The sequence below is a fragment of the Petaurus breviceps genome, unplaced genomic scaffold, assembly GCF_028583685.1.
Source record: "Petaurus breviceps papuanus isolate PSGF00001 unplaced genomic scaffold, PetGlider_PUasm1.0 37, whole genome shotgun sequence".
NCBI lineage: Eukaryota > Metazoa > Chordata > Mammalia > Diprotodontia > Petauridae > Petaurus > Petaurus breviceps.
In genome coordinates, this window is record NW_027186296.1 from 66,371,912 (window position 1) to 66,397,394 (window position 25,483).

Genomic DNA, 25,483 nt, shown 5'->3' on the forward strand with positions numbered 1-25,483 from the left:
AGAAAGAAAGAAAGAAAAAGAAAGAAAAATCCTCTCTGTGGTGGAAAGAGAAAAGAAAACTTAGGCTGACCAGGGAGGGGGGGAGTATTAAGGGAGGGGGGAAAGGAAGTGAGAAAACAAAAGAGAGATAAAAGAGCTGCTTTTCTCTGTCTCTCTTCCTCTCAGAGCTGGGTTAGGAGGAGCTGTTTTGCATCCCTTCACGTCAGCCCTGCCTCATTCCCTTCTTCCTGAGAGAGAGAGAAAGAGAGGGAGGAGAGGGACTGAGAGAGAGAGAGGGAGAGAGAGAGAGGGAGGGAGGGAGGGAAGGGGAGAGGGAGGGAGGGAGAGAGAGAAAGAGAAAGAGAGAGGGAGGGAGGGAGGGAGCGGGGCGGGCGTGCTCGGAGGAGAGCCGGCGGTACCAGCACCCACATCAGGCGGTGGACAGCCAGAAGCGAGTCCTCTTCCTGCCGCCCCCCCTCCCCCGGGTCCGGCGGAGGGACCCCCCGCCCAGGTCCCCGGAGGAGCCGCTCCAGAAGCCCAAGGGTGAGTCTCCAGCCAGAGCCCGTGGCTTCCCCCCGCCTCCCTCCTCCCGAGCGGAGACAGACCGCGAGAGCCCGGGGAGGGGGACGGCGGGGAGAGGGAGGGGGAGGGGGACGGCGGGGAGAGGGAGGGGGAGGGGGAAGCCCGGAGCCCAGTCCGTGCGGCCCGCCCCCCCGGGGGCTCCCCCGGGACCGGCCCCGCCACAGGCCCGGCTGCGGGGCGGCCAACATGTCGTCTTTGCCTTTCACTTCCACATTCCCTCATGCCGGGGAGAGAGAGCGAGAGAGAGGGAGGGAGGGAGAGAGGAAGAGAGAGAGAGGGAGGAAAGGAGGGAGGGAGAGGGAGAGAGAGAGAGAGAGAGAGATGGCGTCTGGGGGGAGGAGAGAGGAGAGGGGGAAGGGAAGGAAGGAGGGGGAGAAGAAAGAGGAGAGAGGGAGGGAGGAGAGAGAGAAGAAGAAAGAGGAGAGGAGGAGGAGCGGAGGAGCGGGAGGCGAGAAGCCGAGGCCGGGCGGCTGCCGCAGCTGTCGGCTTCCCCCGCACGTGGGTGTCCCCGGCAGCCCCGCACGTTCCCCTCAGATCATCAGTCTGGGACTGGAAGTTTCTCCCCCCAGCACTGATGGTTGGTCACAAACTTTCTGCGTGTGTGTATATGTGTGTGTCTGTGTGTGTGTGTGTGTGCGCGCGCGCGTGTGTCTGTGTCTGTGTGTCCTCGCCGCCGGCAGCCCCGGCAGCTGGACCTCCGCCAGGGCTGGCTGGAGCCAGGGCGAGGGGGCAGCGGGGAGGGGCACCCCAGCGTGCCCGCCCCGAGGGCCCCTGGCACGGGCTGGGGGAGCCCGCCCTGCCGCGCGTTTGCGGGCTTGGCCGCTGCCGAGATGCACAGGGTCAGTTACCTGTTGAAAGGACTCGCCCGGCTGCAGCCGCGGGGCCAGAGTCCGGCTGCCGTCCTCGGGCTAGCCGGGCCCCCGGCCCCCCTCACCCTGGTCCCCTCTCTCCCTTCTTTCTCCCCCTTCCCTTTCTCTGCCCTCTTTCTTTCCCCCCTTTCTTCTGTCCATTCTCTGCCCTCTTTTCTCTCCCCCTCTTTTCTTCCCCTCCCCTGCCTCCTCTTTCTTCCCCTCCCCCCTCTTTCTTCCCTTTTTCATCTTCTTCCCCTCCCCCTCTTTCTTCCCTTTCTCATCTTCCTTCTTCCCTTCCCCCACTTCCTTCTCCTTCCTCCTCTCCCACCCTCTTAAACTTCTCCATCCTCATTCTCCCTCTTCTTCCTTTTTCTCCCCTCATTGCCTTCTCCCTCTCCTTCCTCCTTTTTCACTCCTCTTCTCTCTCATGCTTCGTCCTCCAATCCCTCCTTCTTCCTTTGTCACCCTCCTCCCTCCCCTTTCTCTTCTCCTCTCTTTCTCCCCCTCCTTATTTCTCCCTCCTGCTGGCATCTCATTCCTTCTCTTGTACCTCCTCTCCTCTTTCTCCCCAGTCCCTGTTCTCCCATCCCTTCCCTCTCCTTTTCCTTCAGCTCTCCTTTCTTCCACCCTACACCTCCCCCATATTTTTCTCTGCCTCCCATCCCTCCCCCCCATTTCTCTTTTTTTCTTTGAAACAGTTGGGGTATGTGTAAAAAGGGGTTGCAGAAGGAAGTCTGGGTGTCTGTAGGATGGGTGGAGAAAGTGGCAGGTCCTTTAAACTCCTGACTTGTTAACAAGTTTGTGTGGGCTTTTTTTTTTTTTCCAATATGCCTTTTAAGATGACTTTTATGGTTGTTGCAACTGCATCCCTGTAGTCAGAGAGTAGTTTGGAAAGATTTAAGAGGCAGAGGAGAGGCTTCCGCTGGTTGAAGCTAACCCAGAAAAGTAATTAATTCAAATACATCTGTTAAGTATTGAAATTGCTCAGTGGGGCAGTTTTAAAAAGATGGGGGGCCATGTGAAGTTGGGGGGGTCATTTAAAATGCTGCCTGAATGGTTCCTGGTCAAACAGGAATAGCTTTTTGAGTAATGAGAAAATTAATGAAAACATATCACTGAGATAGGACTGAAGAGGCCGCTCAGATCTTATCTTTGGGACTGTGGGAACTGGCACTGTTGTGTGGGCTGGATGGCTCCAGTTTAGGGAAACAACATAAACAGTCCCTGGCCAAGCCCTGGGGAGCCTGGACTGTCTAACTTAGTGAAGTCCTAGAATTCTCACAGGTACAGTGCAGAAGGACTTTGTGCCCTTGGGAGTCAGACATCTGGCCTTGAAGTTGCTCACTCTTTCTTGTGCTGGTTTTGTACAGGTGTAGTTTTTAAAAAGTCAAAGGTCATTTCTTCAAAAGAGAAAGACTGTTGGACTCATCTCCACAGTGACTCTGCCATATATTTCTGAAGCTTAGGACTTTAGGGTCAGGTGGAAGAAAAAAGTATTCTTAAGAATGAACAGGAAGGAATAATTTATACAGCTAATTCTAATGATCAAAGCAGCTGAATTGTTTCAGTTCCCATCTGGCCTCTGCATTTCTTTCTCACTGAAAATAAATGTCATTCCTTTGAAGGATTCTCCTCCTAGCTTATGACCAGGCCCTTTGACTCAGTACCCTACTTTTAGTCACCTTTAATTCTTGATCAGAACAACCAATTAGTAACTGAGTTACTAAAAACCTTTTCAAACTAAAGTAAACAGTACAATATGAAATTCCAAGGTAAGGTAGAGAAATGGGAGTCAGCAGTGGAGCCATGACAGTGGTTATCTTTAAGGGAAAGAAGGGCCAAGTGGACATTTTGGGGTTGGTTATTTTTTGACCCATATTCTAAGCTAATGGTTCTGTTGCTTGGGAGCTCAATTTAAAATTAAGATACAGGGCTAGGAGCCTAGAGTCTCTGAAATATTTTACTTCCTTCCTTCTCCTGTGTATATTCTTTGGGTGTCTCCTTTCATTTTGGTGTTACATGCTTATTATCGTCCTGGCATTACATGATCATTGCACGCTTGTGTTATTTCCATTCTGGATGCATTTTCTACTGGGGAGACTTATTTTAAGCATATTGTCTAGAGACATTGAGGTAACCAAATCTGAAAAGATTTTAAAATGTGGAGGAAGGGAGAGAGGGCAATAGGACCACCAGAGATTTTGTAGAACTTCTATTTTGGGTTTGCTTTGGGGCTCAGAGATATTTCTAGTACTCTTTTGCCTGGGAAGCTTAAGTTTAAAATCATACAGGATATTTAAGTGGCTCCATTTTAGTGTGTGTAAAAGGAAAGTGGTGGTGAGGAAGCAGGGGGCCTGCTAAGTGATGTACATTGGCCTATCATACCTGGAATCCCAGACCTTATGAAACTTCCACATTTATCCCCATGGTAAGTCTGGTACCACTGTGTTCATGCCCACATGTGGTCAGTGACTCAACCAATGGAAATCAGTTTTTAGGGCATCTTATCAACCAATATCCTGTGTAGTCAGCTTAATCAGCTACTCATTGGCTCCAGTGCTGTTATCAAGATGTCCCAAAATGCCAGATTTACCATTTAAAATCGGATCTTGTTAATCAAGTAATTCATAATAATAACTTTCATATAGTACTGTAAGGTTTACAAAGCATTTTATGAACATCATCTCCCTTGATCCTGTGACACGTAGGTGCTTTTGTGACCCCTATTTTATCAATAGCCTGTGTCACTGATAAATTCTGCACTGGACTCAGGGAGTCTATGAATGATAAGTGCTATGAATGATAAGGCCAGAGAGCTTTCCCCTAACTCCCCTTCTCAGGATGTTGAACTTTGTTCGTATAATCTTCCAATTATAGAAGGGTTCTTTTTTTTTTTTAAGCAATTGGGCTTAAGTAACTTGTTCAAGGATACACGGCCAGGTGTTTCTGGGTGGGTGCTAAGTGTCTGAGCCTGGATTCGATCCCCAGGTCATCCCGACACTGAGGCTGGTGCTCTTACTCGCTGTGCTACCTGGCCGCCCCTAGAAGGGTTCTTGGGCCTTCTCCCAGAAGAAGCCCCTGAATGACCGAAGGCAACTAATAGGAGCCAGGAGGAAAAGTTTACATTAAGATTCAAAGAGGTACTAATCAGTGGTTATACACACTTAAGTTCTAGTTCTGTATAGGAGTGCTTACCTTATCTTTACCTTGAGGTAGAGTCCGCCAGGGCAGAACAACCCAGTGGATGCTTCTGTAAGACAGTAGCATGAATTTGAATTAGATTCCGAACTGACTAGAAAGTTAGTGAATATGGGAGCAATTATCTCTTCATCTCTGTCCCTTGAAAGTTATTTGGAACTTGGAATTTGGGGATTTATGAAGGTGAGAAGTTCCAGGGAAGATGCCCATGTGCATTATTAGTAAAGGGAGTTCTTTCACCTAGGAGTTCCTCCTTACAATAGAATAAGAAGTCACAAATCCATCACCTCTCTTTGTCACGAAGATCCTAACTGTAGAAAGTGTGGACATAGAGTGGAAAATGATAATTGTATTGTGGAGAGTGTCACTGCTTCCTTTGCAAAGGGTCTCATGGTAATGTAGGATAGATATCTACACATGAAAACTTGGAGTTACCTCTTTTGTTAGATTGTAAGTGCTGTGAGGGAAAGAGCTTTTCCCTTATCATCTTTGCTTCCCCCATGGTGCCTTTCATGGAATAGATGCCTGTAAATATCTATTGAATGAATACAGGATGTGAAGAAATGCCTCAAATCAAGGATGGTGTAAATAATAGGACACTTTGTCTAAGTCACTTCTATTTTATTGAAAGATAGGGGAGCTTGAAATGAAAGCCTCTTCTCAAATCAGCTTAGTTTCTTCTTAATAAAATATAAAGGGTTCCATTTATCAATTTTTTAAAATGGGGGACAACTTATTGAAATATATTCAGAATTGGTGGGAATTTTAAAGTATCATTATAGAAAACAAAAGATGAAGATATTACTGTTGCTACCCTTCCACCCTCCAAAAAAAGAATCTTTATAGGATGTTCATTATCTAAACTCTGCCTATCATCCTTCAGGTCCCGTCTTTTGAGGTCCAGTTCACAATGATATTTCTGAATTCTTAGCATATAGTTTTATATGCCACTCATTGGGTAGTTTAATCATGTGTTCCCTTTTGACAACCCTTGTGTTTTTGTCTTGTATGGTTGATGAGCATTTGTCCTGGGTCTTAATTTTCTTGTGTTTTATGTGTTGCCTTCCCACCTGGATATGTGAGGCCAAAGGCTATCTATGTGTTAAGCTTCAAAGTACATATATACATATGTATGTATGTATGTATGTATGTATATGTATACGTATATATGTACACTTCTTCATACATCAAGAATAGTACCCTGCACATATTAGGAGCTAAATCTATATTTTTGGTTAATTCATTTTGATTTTGAGTTCCCAGTGACTTGGAAGTCTAAATTATTACAGAAGTTGGCAACAACAATCAGAATTCAAATGGATGTATATAATTCATTGCCCAAAGAAGCACTATACCAAGATATATCACTTAGCAAAGTGCCTAGCATAGAGTAGATGCTTAATACTTGTTGAGGGATAGATTTAGCTTAGAGCAAAAGAAAATGCCAAAAGTCTTTTTGACTCTAGGGAAAAGTGATACTTTTTTGCCCCTTAAAATACACAACTAATGGAGAATGAAATAATTTGTCATTTGCCCAGCCTAGCAAACATCTCCCAACCCTTGTGATTTAGTAGTTAAGCTCTAGGAAATTGTTTGAGGCACATAGAGATTAAGTGACACACAGCCAGTATCAGAGACAGGATTTGAACTTGGGTCTTTTCAATGCCAAGCCCAGTATTCTATTCAGTATGCTAGGCTGCTTCCACAGAGGAAGAAAATCACAAAGCTAATCCGTGGACAACGTTCTTGTACAGGCATTACTAGTCTAGTTGGGAAGTCTGAGTATGTTGACATATGGTGCTGGCTATCTCTACCTAACAGACAAGTCACAATCCAAAAGGTAGTATGTAAATTGGCTTTTTACAAGTTTGAATGTGTTTTTTCATAAATATAATGTTATAAAATGTGTTTACATTCCCGGGTAACACACACACACACCTATATAACCCATGTCAGTACTTTATGGAGTTGTGATTTAGTCAAAGAGTGAACAACATAACCCTTCTCAACTTAGTAATCTTCTTGAATTGCCTTAGTAGACAGTCTTGTTAGGAGTTATCATGGCGGAAGGAAGTTACCGCCTGGTAATGGTAATGATAGTAGCTAGCGCTTATATGGTGCCTACTATATGCCAGGTACTTTGCTAAGTGCTCTATAGATACTGTCTCATTTGATCTTTACAACAACCTTGGGAGGTAGGTGTTATGATGATTATCATTTTACATTTGAGGAAATTGAGATAGAGGTTAAGTGACATGCCCAGGGTCATAGAGCTATTGTGTGAGAGGCTGGATTTGAGCTCAGAGCTTCTGAATCTAGCCCTGTTGCTTTCTCCACCGTGCCACCAAGCTGGTAACCAAACTTCTGAAGATGAGTCCCTCCAAACTTAGCTCAGCATCTTTTCACTTTTCATAGTTTGTTGTTAAATCTGAACCAAAATCTCTCTAATTTGGGAGGGTCTACCAGAGATTGTATTTCTCTTTAAAAAAAGTCCAAGGATGTTTCCATGGCACTATGAGGCATTACTTACAGTAGGATCTTAATAAAGTCAGTCAACTCAGTCAGTTTGCATTTATTAAGCACCTACTATTTGCCCTGTACTGAGCTAAGTGTGGCAAAAGTCATTGCTTTCAAGTAGCTCCTGGTCTAATGGGAGAGACAACATGTAAACACTCATGTACAAATGATATATACAGGATATAATGGAGATAATATTAGAAGGTGCTGAGATTAAAGAGAACTGGGCAAGATTCTTGTAAAGAGTGAATCTTTAGCTGAGACTTGAAAAAAGTTAGGAGATGGAGGTAAGGAGGGAGAGTGAGCATTTCAGGCATGAAAATAGTACCAATGAAAACATACAGGAGTTGGAGTGTCTTGTTCAAAAACCTGCCCAGGAGGTCAGTGGCACTGGTTTCAATGTGAATAGAGAGAATTAAGGTGCAAGAAGACTGGAAAGGTCGAAAGGGGCCAAGTTATGAACGGTTTTAAAAGCCAATAGGACTTTATATTTGATGCTCCAAGGTAATAGGGAGCCCCTGGGATTTGTTAAACAGGTGAAGTGCTAGGGTCAGACCTGTGTTTTGACAGCAAATAGAAAAACTATAGAAAACAGTACTGTTCAACTATTGGCACTTGACAGAAGAGAAAAATTACCTTAAATTTCATAAGTAGGGATTTTATTTTTTACTTCAACATCTCTTTTTTAAATTTTGAGTTCCAATTTTCTCCCAACCTCCAGTCCCTCCCCCACTAAAAATGGATTTGATATTGAGTACTGGTGCTTAAGGAAAGAAAGGTAGCTTTAGTTAGAGGAGGAAGTAGATGGAGACTGATTTTTTCAGAGATGATCAGGGCTTCAGATGCCAGTGGTGCTGATTCTAGGCTATACCTAATTCACGTCAGCATTGATAGCTTCCTTTTCCTTGGTACAGGTGTATCTCTAGCACTCATCACCAACCCTGTACTCATCAACCACGCCTTAGTCCTTTTTTGTCTCATAAATGGAGTAAGGAGAAAGAGTTTTCTCTCACATAACTGGAAAAGAATTGGAAGAAAGTGGGGAAGGGGTGGTAGGAAAGGAGAGGATTATAGAGATTTTGAACATGTATGTGAGGAAGAGGTTCCTTGGAATATCATTTTTTTGTTCACTCATTTCAGTTGTATCCAACTCTTCATGAATCCATTTTGGGATTTTCTTGGCAAAGATAGATACTAGAGCAGTTTGCCATTTCCTTCACTAGTTCATTTTTACAGATGAGGACCTGAGCCAAACAGGGTTAAGTGACTTGCCCAGGGTCATACAGCTAGTGTCTGAGGCCAGATCTGAACTCAGGAAGAGGACCTTTCCTGATTCCAAGGCAAATGCTCTATCTACTGTGCCACCTGGCTGCCCCATAAGTTATTTATAAAGTGTCATAAATAACTTATTGATATAAGGGAGAAGAAAAGGGTGAGGCTACTCTATATAGACATAAAATAAATAGAAAGTAAAGAAGGGAAGTAGAATGTCAGATAGCTCTCCCTCATCAACTAATTGGTGATGTTGTTGGCCCAGTACATTTTGGAAAAAGTAGAAAGGAGTGGTGGGGACAAACGAGGCATGTATAACCAGGCTTGCATGTATATATATAATAATTTCAAGCTCTAAGTATCTTCATAGAACTATTTGTAACGACCATCTGGGTTGAGAAGAAAGATGGTATATCTCATCCCCTGAACAGAGTATAAGTTACATGAGGGCAGGGATCTTGTCTTATCCAAACTTTGTGTCTCCTACCGCTGTTCTTTGTATACAATCATCATTTCATAAATTTTTGTTACATTGAAGGTGTTCCTTCATCACTTGGGGGCTGATGAAGTAGTATAGGAATGTGAAGAGGCTGTAGGGAAAGATTGTGGTTGGGTAGACAGTGCATTAATTTGAGATTAGTGAGGAGGGGTAGAGAAAACAAAAACATCTTAACCCTGGCTAGAGGATGTTGTCTGTTCAAATGGGTCTTTTGTACAAACTCTGGGTTTGTTTCTTTCTCTTCTACTGTGTATCTTGTCTTCCTAAAAGAAAATCAGCCTCATTTGGTATTCCAGATAGTATTGTTGCCTGAGTTTACACTCTGCAAAAAACAGTAAATACAAAGTTTTTTAAAATTTCGTCATCATCCAGCTGTTTCCCCATGTTTTAAATGCTCTCTTATGCTCATGTTTTGACACAAAACATATGCGGTAGGTAACTGTCAGGCACTGATCCCAGACCCCTACCATACTCAGACACAATGAGGAGGATTAAGGATGGGATTTTCATCTTACCTTTGAAGTTTTCAGCTTTTATCAGTCTATGTCAGAACCTTAACATTATTTAGAAGGAACTAATGTTATTGTCTGTGAACTGGTCTCAGTTTCATACCTTCCACTGTCAAGCTCCATGAGAGAGCTTCATGGTGCCCATGGGCTGATGCCTGACTTTTTTATGGAAGGGGTTTTCATGACTGAAGTTTCTTTGTACTTTTGAAGTCTATAGTTTTCTCCTGAGCCTGGAAAGAACTTGCCTCCCCCTCCTCCCAGTATGAATCCTTGGCTTGGGGTTCTTCTGGGAGGAATCTCATTTTAATTAAGAGTGTAAAAGTTTGTCCCTTGAACTCTTCCCCTCTTAAAAAAAGTGCCTTGACAGAACTAGTTGTACTCTTCTATTTTTGTTAATTTTTTGTTTTATTTTTTAATTAACACAAATTCTCTCCTCCTCATCTACCTCCCCCATTGGAAAAAAGAAAAATAAAACCCTTGCAACAAATAGAATCAAGTAAAACAGATTTCCACATTGGCCATGTCCAAAAAACATAAGGTTCATCATTCTGCACCTTGAGTCTATCACCTCTGCCCAGAGGTAGCATTCAGCATATGATATCTATTTTGCCTCTTTGTGTTATAGACAAATACTCTGTATAGAGGAGGAACCTGGAGGTGCCGGCCATATACAATACCTGGCTATAATTTATAGGATCTAAAACTCTGGATCCTGTAAAATACATCCAGGTATAATGTTATGGCTTCTTCCCTGGGGAAGAATTTAATGTCTTTAAGAGATATAAAATCATCCAGAACCACCTTCTCTCATGCAGTGTCATATTTATTTCTTAAGTTGGAGTCATCATTTCTTAAGTGAAAGAGGAGAGAGGGAGTGTTTTAGCACTGGGTTCCACTTACCTAGAAATGAATGTTCTGACTGGGAAGGAAATCTCAAGATCTGTTCGGGGTATACTGTTTATTATGTCCACACTATACTCAGAGGAGTGCTTGGACTTTTTGTTAAAAAAAAATATTTCCTCTCCACCCTCTTCCATTTTGGGGGAGTAGATTTATGGAAGTGATTTGAAAAAAGCTCTTTCAAGAATACTAGAACAATAAGGTTTTCTGCCCTTGTATATTGGAGACACTCAGTATATGTTTCTTGAATTAATTGGTTAATTCACTAATTTTGGAATGTGTTCGGTTTAGAAACTGTTTGCCTTTGACTATGAAGAAAAGTGGATTAATTTATATCTCCTTCTTTCCTTCCTTCTCTTTTCCTGTGGGCTTGAATAATTGAGGTCCTGTCCTATGGATTTTTCCTTCAGTGGCCTACAGAACATCTCTCTACCCAAAGTTTTATTTTTTTAAAAATTATATGATTTAAGTACTCTTAATGCCTTCCCCTAGTGTTCTACTCCATTATCTTATTGTGTTCTATCTCATTATCCTGGAAAACTTCTGTAAAATAACAGCAGAGTTCTTTTGCTTTGGTTAAGAGTTTGTCAGCATTTCTCTTAGAGAAATGCTCATTTCTCTATCACCTTGGTTGTAAAAAAAAAATCTTTCCAGAAAGCCACTTAGATTACCAGATCTCAGCCTATGAGCTCAACTTTTTTCCCCCTGCTCTTCTTAATCCACTTCTTTCTTTTCTTTTCTTTCTTTTTTTCTTATAAAGCACCACTGTTGTTCCTTTCTGACATGACTATAAAGTTTCATTTTTGTTCCTGAGGACTCGGACACTTCCCTTGGCTCCCCACCTCCACAAATGACAGTTTGCTTTAGCCACTAGTTGACAAGCATGCACTGGAAAGATGTGTGTTACTTGGGTTTTTTGTGTTGTTGTTTCTTCAGTGGAAATTTCCTGAGGATTTGGCTCTCTGCGGGTGGGCTGCTTGGCTGCCTCCTTCTTTCCATGCCTGTTCCTCCTCCACTCTCTTAGGTCCCTGGCGCTCAACCTCCTTACTCTGGCCATAGCCTTCCTCCTTGAATACCCAGCTGCTGCATTAGGAACTCTTTTTTAAAAAAATCCCTTTTTATAGTTCTTTGATTCCTTTTGGCTGAAAACTAACTCCTAGTCTTTAAAAAAAATGTCCATGGGTGTTTTTAGGGTGCATCCTTTCGATTGTGTCTTCTCTAAGAATAACTCTCTAGGGGCAGGGCAAAGAGCCCCCAGCACAGGCTTGTGGGCCAAGCCCGATTCCCCAGGACTTTATTATGTACAGAACAGTCTCCAGATGGTACACCAAGAATTCCTCCAGGTTTGGTTTTGTTTTGGTTTAGTGGGTTGGCAATGTGGGATAATAGCCAGTTTTTTCCTCATTCTCTTTGCTCTGATTATGTCTCACATCAGAGGGGCTGAATCAAAATACTTTTCCTTCCTCACCTGTTCAAACTTCAGGACAGTGTTACTCTTGTACTATCTTCTCTACACTCACCCGTGGTGGCCCGTAGCTACTACCCAGATTTGGCCCTCAGCTACAGCAAAGGGGAGAGAATGATTTCAGAACATTATAGGAAACTTGAAGGTCCAAATGTTCTTTGGTGTGAACACTTACAAAGCCAACATCAAACCCCTTGTCTTTCCTAAGAGACCTTTCAGAAATGCTTTGCCTTTCCCCATTAGGAGCTGGCCAGTGACGTGGCCTGGATTACTTTGCGCTTGGGGAGAAGGATTTAAACAATTCCTACTGTCCTCTAACCTTAAAAGCTTTCTAGGTTGTGGCCCCATCCCCCACCCCCCACCCCCAGCCTGTCTTGGGGGAGACCCTTTGCTCAGAAGGGGTCATTGTGCCATACACCCCTTGCATCCTGTATTTCTAGTCAAGCTAAGTCAGAGGAGGGGAGGAAGGAGTGATAGAATTACCAAAGGAATAACACTTGCTTGTTCTAAATTTATCTTTCCTGTTCTTCATTCTCTCTTCCTTCCTCTTCCTTTCCCTCCCTCCTTTCCGTCCGCCCTTCCTCCTTTTTATCTCCTCTCATAAGACAAGTAGCCTTTCTTGCTTGGCTGTGAGCAAAGGTTCTGAAGAGCCTCCTTCCCTTTTCCACTATGACTTAGTTTACTCTCCCAATTGAGGCAATGGGTATTTCCCTCTTTTCATAAACCAAGCTCAGTTCTTTCTCTTTCAGTGGTGGGGAGGGGGAAGAGCAGGAATCCATCTGTTTGTCTTTCCACCTCACCTGAATTTCCATTTCAGGCTGTATTTCTCCTATCTCCTCATTCTGTCCCTCATACCTGGGAGCTAGGGAGTTTGGTGCTTCTTTCCTTCCCTCTAGAGGTGGGAAGATGACTCTTCTTGGGGGGACCATTTCCTTGTGAACAGTCTCCCCTCCAAAGACTCAGTATGCCAGCTGCTATATGGATAGTAGGTTGGTTTTTTTTTAAACCCTTGAGATTAGGAACGTTTCATTTTATATGAACCTAACTGACAAACAGCACTAGAAATAAAAGGAGCAGGTTGGAGGAGGGAGGTTGGATGTTTTCCCTTGGGGTGGTCTTTGTTTAAAATTTAATATGCTCTTCCTTTCTCTCAAAGAGCTGAAGATGGATTCTAGCTCCTTTGTCATTTAGACACTTTATCTGTGTGGTGGTTGAGCTCTGTTATCTTCTGTCTCACCCTGTCTTTTCCCTAATGCATCATTCTACCATGAACCCTCCCCCAAACATTTTCCCCTAATATTTGTGACATCCAGTTCTGCACACCTGCATCTTACGCTGTGCTTACCCAATTGACACCCTACTGTAACTCACACTGTCCAGTTGTGTCTCATGGTGATGTAAGCCACAACCAGCTTCCAGTCAGAGCTTTGATATCTTAAGAGTTTGGAGGAAGAATAAGGTTTGGGAAAGTTGTGGTGTCAGGGAGATGTTTTACATTAGCTTCGGAGCAGGCCAAGAGACTAACTGTTCACTGCAGCGGAAATCGCCACTTCTGACCTATTGAATGAAGTCTTGGACTTCTGGAAATTTCTCATCAAAGAGGAACTTTCACAGCCATGTCTTGGGTTTATGACACAAGGCTCTGGCTCAAACAGAATAATATTACCCATTCTCTCCTTCTCCTTTGTGGGCAGGAGCAAATTGAAAGACTTGTTTATGCCCAGAATATCTGGCCCCAACAAGTCATGTCTCTACTTCAAGACATGGGTGAAGCATCAGTTGCTTCACCATCCAGCAAACTTCTAAAGGCCATCTAACTAGGTATGTGTGGACCCTCAATTTCAAATCATGTATTCCTTTCTTTCAATAGCACTTTCTGCTATGCTATAGAATTGTATTTGCTGTTAAATCTGTGTGATCATACGATTTCGAGCATGGAATCCAAACCCCTCATTTTACAGATGAGGGAACTTCCAAGAGACACTTGTAGACATGAGAGCTGGAGGAAACTTTAGAGTAGCAGATGTCAACTTCTTGGTTGATTTCCTTCTTATTTTACCTAACTCTTCTGATTGGAACCAGCTGTTTGCTGAGAAAATTTATGACAGTGCATTTTCTATGCTTGATTTTATTTCATAATAATCTCTGAGTTACAGCACCAAAATAATTATTTCCACAGTGTCACTTGTTCTAGATATGCATTTGATTTCCCTCTACCCCCTGCACATTGTTAATATAGAGACTTCTCTTGAGATGTTGCATTATACCAAGAAGCCTTAGCAGATAGACTTTCCCTCCTAACAAGTAAAAATGCCTTTATAAAACCAAAAACACAAAGCAGCAAAAGTAGACAGATTTCTTTGAACTATAAATAAAAATGAGAATTAAAGATATCCTCTCTTCACTGGTAAGGATGAACCAAATAATTTACTGGATAACCCTTTGTAAATGATTTTTTTTTTACAGGCTGATAGAGTAGTGCCTGGGCCTGCAGTTCAAGTTTGAACCTGAATTCAAGTTTGGCCTCAGACACATACCAGCTGTGTGATGCTGGGCAAGTCACTTAACTTATATTTGATTCAGTTTTCTCAGCTATAAAATGGGGAGAATAGCATCTACCTTGCAGGATTATTGTATGGATCAAATAAGATATGATTTCTTTTTTTACTTTTTTTGGGGGGAGGGCAATTGGGGTTAAGTGACTTGCCCAAGGTCACACGGCTAGTTTGTGTGTTAAGTGTCTGAGGTCAGATTTTAACTCAGGTCCTCCTGACTCCAGGGCTGGTACTCTATTTACTGTACCACCTAGCCACCCTAAGATAGGATTTCTAAAATTATTAGCATGATGCCTGGTATATAGTAGGTGCTATATCAATTCTTGTTCCCTTATCCCTACTGAATTACCCTCCAAATGATAGATATGATGATTGAATCCTCTTGGATTCTATATCATTTCAGAGATTCAGTTGGATGCTTATACATTGATTGCTTAGAGAAGCAAGTAAAGCCTAACATTTAGGAGACAGATTTGAAAGTAAAAATAATTTAATTTAGCTTCAGAATTTATGGAGAGCAGCTGACAGCATTCTTACCAGATGTGCCAGTCCTGTGTTCTGTCCAAAGCAGGAGAGGCTAGTTTATACAGAATGTGATCCTATATTGCCCTGGTTTCTCAGTATCATCAGAGTCAACAAGTGGTCCTTGAAAGTGCTTTGAATTTGGAGTTGGAAGGGGAGTTCAAATTCAGACTCTGCTGCTTAGAACCCTCAGTTATATAAATTTGGGCAATCACTTCCTCTTTCTAGTTCTCAGTCCCTTCTCCTGTAAACTGAGGTAATTGGATCAGCCAACTTATAAAGAGCCAGTTGTAAGCCTAGAGTGTCTGTGTTATCAGTTTCCTGAGACATGCACCCACTTTAATACCATGTGGTATATCAGAACTACATGATCCTTCATATCCTGAGAAGGCACAGTATGCTTAATAAATTTGAAAAATAATTTTCCCACCAGCCAGACAAGTTCATTCCCCTCATGTGATGAGCATCTGACTTTTGGAGCTGTTTATTTCCTCACACTCAATGAGGTCAGGGCACTCTTTGGTGTGTGGTCTGGGGCTCTTCAGTGGCTCAGAAGAGATTTTTGATGACCCATATCATTCCCCTTCTCCCTTCCATATCTTTGTATATGCCCTTCCTCCCTGATACTCAGAGATGAGCACTGTCAAAAGGATCTGGGTCATTAAGAATGGGTAGATAGTACAAAATAAAGGAGAGGACTCAAGGTAACCACTCCTTTTCATAAACTTGCCCCTAATAGTGATTAAATTCAAATGTAAAAAATTATCTAGTTGTAGTTGCACAGCCTGTGAATGTGTAAAATATATGCAAATCATATGCAGATAAACTGATGATTCTCCCAAATACCACACTTCACATACCTATCTGAATATCATTCCTGAGAAAATTCTAGAAGAGACTTCTGGGCTGGAAATTCTGACTTGGATCTTGAAAATATGACAAATAAAATATTTATATATTTTGATCATGGTAGTTGATCTCTGACACTGGAACCACTGATTAAAATTTGAAGGAGCTCGTGGTACTCTACTACTCTTTACCATATTCTTTTCTCTTCCCCTTCATCCTTCTACTTTTCTCTCTCTCCTTTGCATATGACTTCCTGGTACCCCCTGATTCACCCTGATGTTCTTAAGGTGAAGGAGAGGAGACAGTTACCCTCTTTGCCAGATCATCTTTGGAGGATTGCTCAAATAGTTAATTGTCATAGATACTGGTTAGGTGTCATTTTAAAAACATGACCACTTATACTAGCAGGTATATCCCTTAGCAGTTGTATTAATGCCATGGGGAACGATCTGTTAGCGTACTGTCAAACCAAAATTTAATAAATACTTTCAAGGTTCTCGGGGTTGAAGATGTAGAACTTTGCTAGAGCCCCATTGGCAATGGCAACATCTGAGGCCATCTCCAGTCATCCTCATGTGTATCTTGCCATTGGACAGAGAGGGCCCCAGAGGAGAGAGTGAGGCTGGTGACTTGGCACAACTCTCCCTCACATAAATCCAATTCATGTGTAAGTCATAGCATCACTTTCCTGATGTCATGGACCTCCTCAAGAGCAAAGGACAAACAACAACATTGGCAATGACAGACCACAGATTAAAAGTAAAATTTCTTGAGTGGGTTGTAGAAGATGCATTAGGCTCATGGGCTTATAAAATATATAAAGAGGAAGAAACATATAACAGAATTGGGTAGTTACAGTAGTTGAATCAGGACTAGATTGTTATGATTTTTTTTTAATTGACCATTTCTAATGCAACTAATGTTTGCTCTTCAATGGAAAACTAAGCTGCCTTCTTTTATTAGCAGAAATAATGCTTCTTTTAAGAGTATGATCTACAAGTGAGAAGACATGAGAGAAACTTCTAGTTATCTACAAAAACTTTTCCAGGATATTTTTTATTAAAGGACCTTCCTTTGCTGCACATTGTTGTATATATGTCCCAAAGAGGATATATTAAAATTGAATGATAGATGTGGCTGTTTGGGGTTTTATATTTTTAATTTTCAAATAAAGTCTTTTTTATTCTATTCTTCAAGTTCTGATACTGTCATTGGTCTGATTCTGGTTGGCTTTGCTCCCTCTGTTTTCACATCCTTCCCAGTGGGCTTCATTGGCAAATTCACCCTGGCAAGTGGAATGTTGCAGGACCACGTAGATGTTTTTAGAATGATTCAACAGGGCATCTTTAACTGTTGTCAAGTTGGCCAAACAGACTAGCAAAAAAATACTTTTGAGTTGTGCCTTGCAAACATTTCCATGGACCTTCATCAAAGTTCATTTCCATTGGAAAAACTCATAGTATGGGGATGGGTGGGAAGTGAACTGTTGAAATTTGCAGAGTTTGGGTCTGCTAGACTACCCTGTAAGAGACTTAGACTTTATATGTTTTATGGCTTTTTTTATATATAGGCCAGAGCATCACTTTGATCACCTTAGTTGTGATCTGAACAAACCAAAATAAACAAATTCCTGCCCAAATGAGGCCTTGTTTGTTGCTTTTCTTTGTTTTAATCATCAAAGTAAAGTTCTCAAAGGCTTAATATCTCATAAGCACAAATTTATTAAAGTTAGAGTTGATTTGACATTTTTAGTCAGAGTGGAAAGAGCTGCCTGAGCTAGAGCTACTGTTTGTGTTTTGTCCCTGCTTGTACACTAAATAGCTGTGTGACCTTAGGCAAGTCACTTGACCCTTGCAGAGCCCATCTGTAAAATGACAGGATTCCATATAATCTCTAAAGTCTTTCAGCCCTAAGATCATATAAGTATTTATTATAGCAGTCCTTGTTCAAATTGTATAGACATTTGAATTGGCTGTGAATAACTCTGAATGAGTTTTTATACTTTAGTCCTCTGGACATTCCCAGATAAAAGTATATAATGGCACAAAGGCACATTTCTGGATATTGAAAGGATGAATATTTTAGCCTAAAAGAAAATCAAACTGGTTATGTGGCATAATGCCAAAAAAAGTTGATTGAAATTTCCATTTCCAAAATGGTAGTTTTTAGAGTGCCTGGTTAGGGGAAACTTACCTCTGGGAAAAAACTGACTGGAAAAAAAAGGACATTTAAGCTGTTTATATAGTTTGACCTTTTCTTGGATCTCTGATCAAGTGAATACACCCTACATTAGTGTCTATCTACAACTTGTCATCCTTTGTTTCTTGTCTTTGTCCTTCTATAAATCACTTATATAGGATCCCTCCAACATGCTTGAAAACTTCTGTTGTTTTTTTAATGTGGGAAACCAACACAGTAATTAATACTCATCCTCTCCCCTCTGTTATTCTTTACATGTGCTGTGGGTCTGGCCTGCCGCCTTTTCTTATCATATGTATACTTGGCATCTTTTATAGAATTTGTCAGATTCAGCCTTGGTCTTGACCTCTTTTTTGAAATAAGATATGATTTTTGGGGAATATGGAACTCCCACTAAGGAAACTGCCTCTAACAATGTCTATCAGCAACTGCTCTGAAATGTATAGTTTTTAGAGAGTTCTCTGGGTGAGGGGTATTGAGAGTTTAGATTGAATGTCTTGTCCAGGGTCACACAGTCCGTTTCAGGGTAGAATTTGAACTCAGGGCTATTCTGTCCGTCTCAGAGATTAGTTCACTTTCTACCACTTCACATTAACTACCTTTTGTGAGTCCACAATAAGGTCAGCTTATTTGAGGATGGTCATTAAAAGAGGTAATTGCTGTGCAGGAGTACATCATATGATCAAATTGAAACAGGTAATTTTCAGATCATACTGGAAGTGATATGAGTGATTTTTTTTTCAGAGTTTAACCAGAAAATAGTTAATCTGATTAATAGTAAGAGCTCAAATTTACTTTCAATCTGAAGAACTCACAGAGTATTAATAAGTACTTAATGAGTGAAAAATATACACTTAAGTCCAGTATTTGCAAATTCTTCATTTTAAAGATCTGCTCTGTGTGGGGCATAGCAAGCATATGTTTATCCATATGTGAATTGAATGGATATATAGGGAAGATAAAAATAACATTCCCACCCCCCCATTATTTTTGTCTCTTTTGTAGGGGGCCAGGCAAAAAACTAAATGCAGAATTACATTTTGGAAATATTGGAAAATGACAAAATTAAGGCTCTCCTAGCTATAATAATTAATATTTTAATGAACTAGAAATAGAAAATTCTTCATTAATCGTTCCTTAATTTACACACTACCACTTTAGGACTACTGTTCTCACAATAACCTTGTAGTTTCTGGACCTGAAGTTTGTTGAAAGTTGGCAAAAGTTGTAAAGATTCATGTGGCTTAAAAACCCCCCAGCATAAAATGGACAGCAGAAGTAGTTGTGGGAAAGGAAGAAAGAAACTAACCCATCAATCAATGAGTGAAAACCCTAGTCAGGGAAAATTAGAGCTGAAAGGAGACTCCAGAGGTCATTTAGTTCATTCCCCTGCAACTAAGCAAACCTCAACTTTAATTACAGTGACCATATTTCCCAGCCAAAAATAGGGACACATGGTCTGATAAAAGGATATTCTTTTTGCAAAGCCTTATTAAGAGCACTTAAAAAAAAGGAAAAAGTACTGGCCCAGATTTCCCATCACATATGGTTTCTTTAGCTTTAAGCCATTTCATATACAGGGGGAAATGATACTACTGTCATTAAATAGGTATAGATCTAGTTGTTGTTGTTGCTTCCAATCTCCCCCTCAGTGCCCTTTAGTTACATGGATCATATTTTCCTCACCAAAAATTGACTCAGGGTCAATTATCTTTGCTCCATTGCCCCATTTGCATGGGCTTTTATTTTAGGGCATCCAGCTTGCTCTTTGCAAGCTTTACAGCAGAAAAACAAACCTTCATGACAATTGTCTTCACAGCTGTGCAGCAAACAGTATATATACACACACACACACTCTCTCTCTCTCTCTTTCTCACTGTCTTTTTCTCTCTCTGCATATCAGAAGTGGATGCGAAGAGAGGGAAGGAACACAGAAGGACATACACTGTTGGCTAATATGTGCATGTTTTCATGAGTAATTTTTATGCTTCTTTGGCTAGTGACCCTTAATGGAGTTAATAAACCAGGTTTTCAACCTGAATACTTTTATCTGTGTGATCTTGGACCAGTCCCTTTACCTTGCTGGGCTTTAGCTTCCTTTTGTAAAATAATGTAAGATTTTGGACTGGTTGACCTGTGATATCCCTTCTATTCAAAATACAGGATCCTGTAATCTTTGGAGTTTCTTAATCTTGTGATTAGGCATATTTTTATTGTAATGCTTAATAAGTGTATTCATTAGATTATTATTTACCAAAATAATTGGAATTTCTAGGACATTTCAGTAGTTTATGGACACAGCAGACTGATTTAAAGTCAGGACTATAGTTTCCCTTCTAAATGTAGTTCACATAAGTGAAGATTGTGGTTTAGGTGGGTAATATTGTGATGGTAAGTTTACTTAGACTGCTTGCCTCCATGGTAGGCAAGCAAAATATTTTTTAAAATGTTAACAAATAGAATATATGATGAATTTAAAAATTATTCATGACTAAGTTACATTTATACAAGGCTTTAATATTTGAAAAACAATATAAAATAGCATACCAGTGAGAAAAATATTAAAATTATATGATGATTTAAACATATACAGTAAAGATGATGAGTACAATATAGTACCATTCATGATTTTAAAAAAACATTAAAAATAGCAATAGAGTACAATTACATAGCCATTGTATCCCTGCATTGTATACTGCTCATGTAGGATATATTGGAAGGGGGACTTTCGAGAAATAGCTATAAGGTACATTTTTTAAAAATTACTATTGTTAACTTAGTCATCTAGTTCATTTTTCTGCACCTTGGCAAAAGAGAAACTAAACTAATTAGGTCTGAGTCTAAAGACATTGGAGAATTAGCAAAATAATGAAACGAAGGAAAGGAGAAAATATAGTAAGATTAAAAAAAGAAAGTAATAAAACGGAAAATGAGAAAAAAGTCCTAGTGATAAAATGAGAACTGGGTTTTTAGAAAAATAAGCCGTTGCCAGACTTGAACAAACAAAAAAGAACAAATAAATAAGCAAAATACTGAAGAGCTAACTATACATATGAAAGGAATTAAGAAAATAGGATATTGACAATAACTGAGTTCTGATAAATCAAGGAACTTAAAGATAATAGATGAATATTCACAAAAATATAAAACACCCAAACTGATATAGGAGATAATTAATTTAAAATAGGCTAATTTTAGGGAAAAAATTAGGTAAGACATAAAAAATTAAAGGAAACTGTTACCTTCAGCTTCATAGGAGAATTTTTAAATTTTTCAAGATCACTATATTACATAGCCTCTTTATAAATTTAGAAAAATAGGATATGCTACTTAATTCCATTTATAAGCAAATATATTATTTAAGCTTTCAAACTTGGACAAGACAGCACCAATGAGGAAAGTTATAGATAGATCTTATAGATGATAGGTGCAAAATATTTAATAAAATGTTAACAAATAGAATATATGATGAATTTAAAAATTATTCATGACCAAGTTACATTTATACAAGGCTTTAATATTTGAAAAGCAATATAAAATAGCATACCAGTGAGAAAAATATTAAAATTATATGATGATTTTTAAACATGTACATTAAAGGTGATGAGTAAATTATGGTACCATTCATGATTAAAAAAAACCATTTAAAATAGCAATAGAGGATTTTTTTCTTAATATTGCAGAAAGCATTTGCTTGACATAAAGAGCTGACATTATTGACTTGTACAGCTTGTCTTGGTAAGAACAAAACTCCTAACTCATTAAAGTTTCTCAAGAAAAAAAAAAGGCCAAGGAAACCTAGAAAGATATAGCTTCTCACACTCTATAGGGGTAACAAAACATTTTTTCTTGTGAACAAAGACTTTCAGGAAAGGTTGTAGTCTACAACTCAGGAATGTCTAGGGTACTGTTTCCAAAAAATCAAGCTCAATTAAAAAAAAAATACCTGACATATATAATGGAGAAATATTGGAAGCCTTCCCACTAAAAATATGTACTAAATAGAATAGTGTTTACTTCCACCACGTATTTGATATTAGAACATCAAAGGGATAAACTTTGATAATAGGTTAATTCAATTCAGTTTCCAAATAATTATATAAGATATAACCATTGATTATATATCATGTATCTAGGAACTCCAGGAGACTCAAAAAATTAGAGTAATAAATTTAACAAGTTATCACATTTAAGTTAAAAGTCACCAAAATCAGGGTGGCTAGGTGGTGCAGAGAATAGAGCACCAGCCCTGGAGTTGGGAGGATCTGAGTTCAAATGTGGACTCAGGCCCGTAACACAAAACAAGCCATGTGACCTTCGGCAAGTCACTTAATCCCAATTGCCCTATCTTCCCGTCTCCAAAAAGCAAAAAAAAAAAAAAGTCACCAAAATCATCCTCATTCTGTACTTGTCAGTATGTAGGATGAGTTTATTTTTGAAAATACTTATAGCAACAATCAAATATTAAATATTTGTGTACTAATTTACTAGGAAATACAGGCATTGTATTAAGAAAGTTACAAAGTTGTCATGACAAAAAAAAAAAAAACCGAACAGTTACAAGCCCTTGCAGAGAGACAAAACAAATGATATTAATACTAACCAAATTAAAGATTTAATTAACGTAGTAACAGTTGTTATGAAAGATAAATAGTAGTAGCAGTAGAAGTAAGTAGACAGAGGGTATTTCTTGAAGTTAAAGTTAAGTTATTTCTTGAAGTTAAAGTTCCGCTTCTGACTGTGTGATCGTGTTAACCTCTAAGGATCAAAAGCAGTTCTCTACAAATAGAAGTTATAGAACAGTTGCATATCTACTTTAAAAGGAGTTTCCTTGTAAAATTATATATCTAGGACATCCCGCCCCCCCTCCTCAAAAGGATTATTACATAACCATATAAAATGAAACTATTTATGTGAGGGGAAAGTGGGCAAGAATATAAAAAAGTACTTTGGGGGAAAAAAATGCTTTGCCAGACTTGCAAACGTTTTACAAAATAGTAGTTATCAAAACTATCTGATTTTGGCCAAAAACCCTTTTCTGATAGATCAGTATGGGAAAATAGAGGTCACCAAAATAGAACCAGGCCCATACAAAAGATTTGTATCTCAAAACCTTCCAAAACCTAGAAAAAGAACTTAATTAATGAATGTTGGTGGAAGAAATGGATTGAAATATGGCCAAATATAAGTTGAGATTAAATTCATACCTCCTATATCTCAGAAAAATCTCCCAGTGGATCATCTCGTTAAACATAAAGAGAAAAAAAATCATTAAATGTTAGAAGAAAAAAGGAGTAATATATTTATCACATGTGAAGAGGAAAACGCATTCTTATTTATCAAATAGAAGAAATTAAGAGACAAAGTAGTTGAATTTTGGCAAAAAAAAAAAAAGAGATTCTCTAGAACAAAAAACAATAGAATCCTGGTAAAAAGAAAACCGATTAGAGAGAAAACCGTCATGATAAATTTATCAGTCAAAAAATCTTATATCTAGAATTTGCAAGGAGCTGATTCAAATTCAAAATGGCAATATCTAGTCTCTAATGGTCAAGGGATTTGAATAGACAATTTACAAAAGAATAAATACAGATTGTAAATAATCATTTGAAATAATGTTTAACTTTACTAACAAATATAAATTAGGAAGATTTTTGAGGTACAAATCAAATTGGCAAAAATAAAGGAAATTGACAGCTCATTTTAAATGGAGTATTATTGAGCAAAACAGGTAGATTTATTCATTGCTGATGGCATTACAAATTAGAACAATGTTAGCAGTTTAACTAGAGTTTTACAATTGACTATAACCCAATCTTTATGGCTTTTGAGACATGACACCAATAATCCCTTACTGGAATTCTACTTTAAGGTTACTGTGTGTGTGTGTGTGTGTGTGTGTGTGTGTGTGTGTATGTGTGTGTGCAAGCAAAAATATCTGTAATGAAATTATTTGATAGTTTAAAAAAACTGAAAATGAGCTAACCGTCCAACTGGTTAAAGATGATAGTGACATGTGGTGATTCTGTGATTAATATAGTAGAATATTGAAAATTATTATATATGAAGAATATAAAGAAAGCATGCAAAACCGTGCTGTTCTGAGAACAACAGAGAATACTTGGTTGTTGGTGCTTAGTAATTCCCTAAGGCATTTGCTCAGAAAGGCTCTTTAGGATAATTTCTTCCAGGCAGTTCAGAGCCTATATCTTTGCCTTTTAGATTATGACACAGGTGTCAGCTGTTTTGGGTTTAACACTCAGTATATTTATTTCATTTGCTCTGGGGTTGACCACTTTAGTTCAGCACCTGTTCTTTATCTTTCTAGATTGCTCTAACATTGCCCCCCTGAGATGGACTGAGGTATCCATATCTAGCTATACATCTCTCTCTCAATAAAATGAAAACATGTAGGGGTAAAAGTGGGCAAGAATATAAAGCAAAGGGGAATAACTACATATATACACATATATATCTATATGTGTTTGCATGTGTGTGTATCTTGCTAGTTTGGATATAAAAGTCTCTGGGAATTAAAATGAATTTGAAAATCAGTCAACAACCTTTGAACAGGCTCAAAGAGAAGTATGTCTGGCAGGTGCTATTCTTGTACAAACAAAGGTATCACCGACTGGAAGTTTCCAGATTCAGCAGAACTAAAGCCACTATTAATTACAAACCATTGGGGCAAAGGAAAGAGTAAGTTTCAATGGGCTTCATATCTCTAACATTGCACAGTTTTGGTTGCTGGTTATAGTGCAGTTCTTGTCATAGCTAAAAATCTTAGGCCTCAGAGGAACTCTAACAGCACACCTTCCCCTTCTGCCCCATATACACACATATACTTTTGTTTGTCAGATCTCATTTTTACTTATGCTTTTTTACACCATCATTTCCAAATCCCTCCCCTACCCTTGTAAGATGAAAAAAGAATGAGAAAAAAAGTTGTTTAGTCAAACCAACCAGTATGTAAGCAACTCTAAGAGTATATATGACATTCTATTCCTAATAGTTCCCTCTCTAAAGAAGAGAAGAGGTAGGTTTATTCCTTCAACTCTTGCCTGTGACTTGGTTATTACAATTACGTAGAGTTTAAAGGGGTTTTTTGGTTATGTTTCATTTATGTTTTGTGTTGTCATTTTTCTGTTTTTGCTTATTTCAATCTGCATCAGTTCATATGTCTTCCCATCAAAAAATGTCTTTTTAATAAGTTTATTGCAGTCTTTTTTTTAATATCACCATACTCTCCACCCCCACCCCCATTCCTTCCTGCTCCCAGAGCACCATTTTATATAACATGGCATTTTTTTAGGCAAAAAAGAAAAGAAAAAGAAGACTAAGGAAAAAATGAGCAAAAATGATATACATTTTAAAGTCTGAAAATATGTGCAGTGTAATTGTGGCCCTTACTCATCTGGACTCAGGGTGTCTTCTCATATCTTTTGAGCCCTTCTTGCTCCAATTTTGAACTTTCCCTTTTGATTTTTTTTTGGTGGGTTTTTACCCCCAATTTACATTGTTGTCTTCGTTTTGCATATTGTCTTCGTGGCTCTGCTGACATCACTCTGTATCAGTGCATGTAAATC

The 25,483-nt window shown here is 39.4% G+C and overlaps 1 protein-coding gene across 3 annotated transcripts in view; it reads left to right on the forward strand.

The window, feature by feature from the left end:
* Window positions 1-318: 318 nt before the first annotated feature.
* Window positions 319-25,483, forward strand: part of ZNF710 (zinc finger protein 710) — an 84,973-nt gene continuing 59,808 nt past the window's right edge. The window contains exon 1 of one of the 3 annotated variants that reach the window (XM_069098618.1): window positions 319-522. The gene's annotated coding sequence lies outside the window, so the exon portion shown is untranslated. Of the gene's footprint in view, window positions 523-966; window positions 1,139-25,483 lie in introns of those variants that run through there. The other 2 variants (XM_069098624.1, XM_069098619.1) reach the window with 2 other exon arrangements.